We start from the raw sequence: 3,542 nt of genomic DNA, 5'->3' as shown, positions 1-3,542 counted from the left end.
ACCAAGTTGTGCTTCTGCTTCTGCTGCGCTTCGTCTTCCTCCTCCTATTCCTGCTGCCGCTGCTGTTTCTCCTTGTGTTGCTACGACTGCTCTTCTTCTTGTGGAGCAGCCGTAACGTGTGTGGGGGAAAACGAGGGGTGAATAGCCACCATGTCATCATTATTATCGAGGAACCGAGGTGCTGTACTGCCAGAAACGAGATCTGAGTCAGGCCTCGACAGCCTCTTCATAGAAGCAAAAGAAGAAGAAAACAAAGGAGATTGCGACGCTGTTGCATTCTTTTGCGCATCTACTCCCTTCACGCTACCCACCAATCTCTCTGTTCTTCCCCCCCTCTGATCTCTTTCTTTCCGCCCCCCCTACGACAATCTCTCTTCTGTCAACTAATTTTCTCATATTCTCTGCTTCTCTAGCAGATTCCCCGAGAAACGAGGACACACCCTTCTCGTGAGACTGCTGATGAGAATGCTGCTGCTGCTCGTGCTCATGCTGCTGTTGCTGCTGCTGTTGGTGTTGTTGCTGCCTTCTTCTTTCCAAACCATCGAGGTGCCGTCTCTGCAATCCAAGATGTCTTTTTGAGCCCCACATATGCCTAGTCACGTGCTGCTGCCCCTCCTGCTCCGAATAATAATGCGGCTGCTGCTGTTGCTGATGCTGCTCTTGTATCTCTTCATTCTCCTCTCGCTGCGGAAACTTTCCGCCCCATGCAAGACTTTGTTGCAGCTTGTCCAGTAAATCCGCATCAATTTCTTCTGATGAAACTGTCTCGTTCCCATCGGTAGATGTGTCTGTAAGGATATTCGGTCCTTCCCTATTTAGAACTTCTGATACCACATCGGGAACTGATTTTCTTGTAGTGAGAATTCCCTCTAATACTTTTTTTAACATATCAATGCCTGTTGCCGCTGTTGTCGCGGCTGCTGTTATACCTCTTGTCTTTGACGAGACGCTGCGAAAAATGTCGGCAGGTGCAGTTGATACTGCACCGTACGAAGAGAACTGTGCTCTCAGAGGAATGTTGGGATATACATCAGAAGAGCGTAGAGGAGGAGGAGGCGTAGGGGTAGTAATAGCACCGGCATACGGGGGAACTTAGTGCCGAAAAGCTTTTCTTATCCCAAAATAGCTTAGATGCAAAGATTGTTAGCAACAATGCCAAAACAGGCAGTAAGGGGGACTCCTTGATAGACGTGCCAGGGCTAACTTGAGGATCAAAAAACATATTTCAAAACGCCCCATAACATATGCATCATACGTTGCAACCACCTTACAGTAATACTACTACTAAAACTACTCCTAGTATCAGTACTATTACTCTTACGACTACTAGTCTTACTTTTCCAAGAACCAGTACTATATGTAGTACTAGTACGACTACCACTATTCTTAGTACTAACTACCACCACTACGACTACTACTAGTACCACAACTGCTGCCGTTGCTGCTTCTTCCGTACATCCCTGTAGTCTCTTTCTTGTTCACGTGCTTTTTGCGTATATAAAATGATGTTATTATGGTGCACTCCTCCTCTTGACGGCTGAAATCGTCTGCATGCATACGTTCCCCACCAGATGTTGATACGAATGGTGACACAACTGTGCAGCCACTATTCCTCCGTCCTCTTACCGCTTCAAGTCGCTTACTACTACTACTACTACTCCTTGGGAGATGGGCGCCGCTGCCGCTGCTGTGCACATTGTGTCCATGAATGCTTGCGCTTCTACAACTGAGCGTATCTTCTACGTTCGAACTGTTGCCATTCTTGATGCTGCTGCTGCTCTTATAAAATCCTAGCAATTTCTTCCGGTTAGGCACTCCCTCTTCAGCGCTGCAGCTCCTATCCCTCATATTACTGTGCAAGCCAATATGAAGCGTTGCAGTCCTCCTACACTGACTGTCATATTCTTTTTCCTTCTTCGTGGAAAAACCATTCGACAACTCACCCGAAAAGGCCTCCTCCACACCTGCCTCCTCACTAAAATTTTCATTTGTAGTGGTGGCGGCTGTGGTTGTGGGGGAGCCATTTACTTCTCTATGACAAAAATTATCGTCATCGTCACCACCACCACTACTTAGAAATATGCTCTGGTCTGCCGAGAAAACACTACTGCTGCTGCGGCTGCATATACGTCCATTACTACTACATGCTATGTGACCTCCCATACTCTCCCGCCCACAGCTGCTGGTCGTACTAGGCACACGCCCCTGATATCTGCTGGCTTTCACATAGCCGCTTCCACCACTACTAGCACGACTGCTGCCCAATTCAGAGCCCCAATAACTACTAATAATACTAGTGTTACTACATTTGGTCAGACATGTATCAGTATTGACCGTGGTGCTGCATGCACATTGGCCACAGCATCTACATGGCTTACCACCACTACTACTACTATCACTAATATTAAGAGTATTAGTGGTAGTACCACTAGAAAGAGTAGTGATGGTACTAGTACTACGAGCAGGAGAAGAAGGTGAAGAAAGAGGAGGAAGAGGAGGATTGGTCATGCTACTACAGTTACTACTTGTAGTAGTACAACTAAGAAGACTGCTAATAGTATCAGCAGTAGCAGTAGTGCTGCTACTACCAACAGCGGAGATGCCCAGGTTGCTATCACAGGAAACAACGTCTCCTACGCTGCGGTTGCTGCTGCCGGTGGTGACAGTTCGCCACATGGCCTCTTTCAGTTCGTTGATAGAGGTGGCTACGCTATCAGTTGTTGTGCTCCTGCTACTAGTGGCACTGCTGCTATTACATGTGCTTTCACTAGCGTTCCTATGCGACAGACTGCACATGGACAGCTGTACACTCACGCTGCTGTCGGTGCTGCGTTCGCTGCTGTTGCTGCGTTCATTGCTGCTGTTGCTTCTGCCGCATTGATGCCTGCTTCTGCTGCGGTCATCACTTCTGCATTTGCCGCTAACTGTCACTTTGTGGGCAGTATCACTAACAATCCGAGGACATGATGGAACTTCGCTGCTTTTCTCTTCATGAGTGTTTCGGGTTGGTGTGCTGCAGCTGGTGGCTACATCCTCCCAGAGATTCTCCGTACGAGGGAAATCTTTTGGAGTGTTGCTACCGTAAGTCTCATATACGTGGTAGCCCGCACTTGCTACAGCTGCTGCATTATATGCTGCCGCTGATGCTCCTTCCTTGTTTGAACAGCTTTCGGATACAAACGGCACAGGGGGCTCTGCTGCGGCTGCTTTCGCATCTGGAGATCCTTCAAACAAAGTCTTCCATGTTCCTTCTTCTGCTGTTGCTGTTGCGGTTGCTGAAGGCTGCCAAGCCTCGTCAGTTGCTGCTGTTGGTGTTAATACTGTTGCTGCAGCTGGTGTCTTTTCAGTAGACATCTCTTGGGGTGCTGTGTTCGTACCTGAAGCCGTTAAACGTTCTACAATATGTACTTCTCGACTGTTGCTGGTGCTGCTGCTGCTGCTGCTGAAGATTCTCCTTTACTAGGTCCTTGATGGGCTGCTGTCGCTGTTGTTGTTGTTGTTAAAAGCCTTTCATCTAACACCTCCTGGCGTGCTGCAACTGC

Source organism: Ochotona princeps, unplaced genomic scaffold, assembly GCF_030435755.1.
Source record: "Ochotona princeps isolate mOchPri1 unplaced genomic scaffold, mOchPri1.hap1 HAP1_SCAFFOLD_4902, whole genome shotgun sequence".
Classification (NCBI taxonomy): domain Eukaryota; kingdom Metazoa; phylum Chordata; class Mammalia; order Lagomorpha; family Ochotonidae; genus Ochotona; species Ochotona princeps.
Note: the sequence above shows the minus strand (reverse complement) of the source record.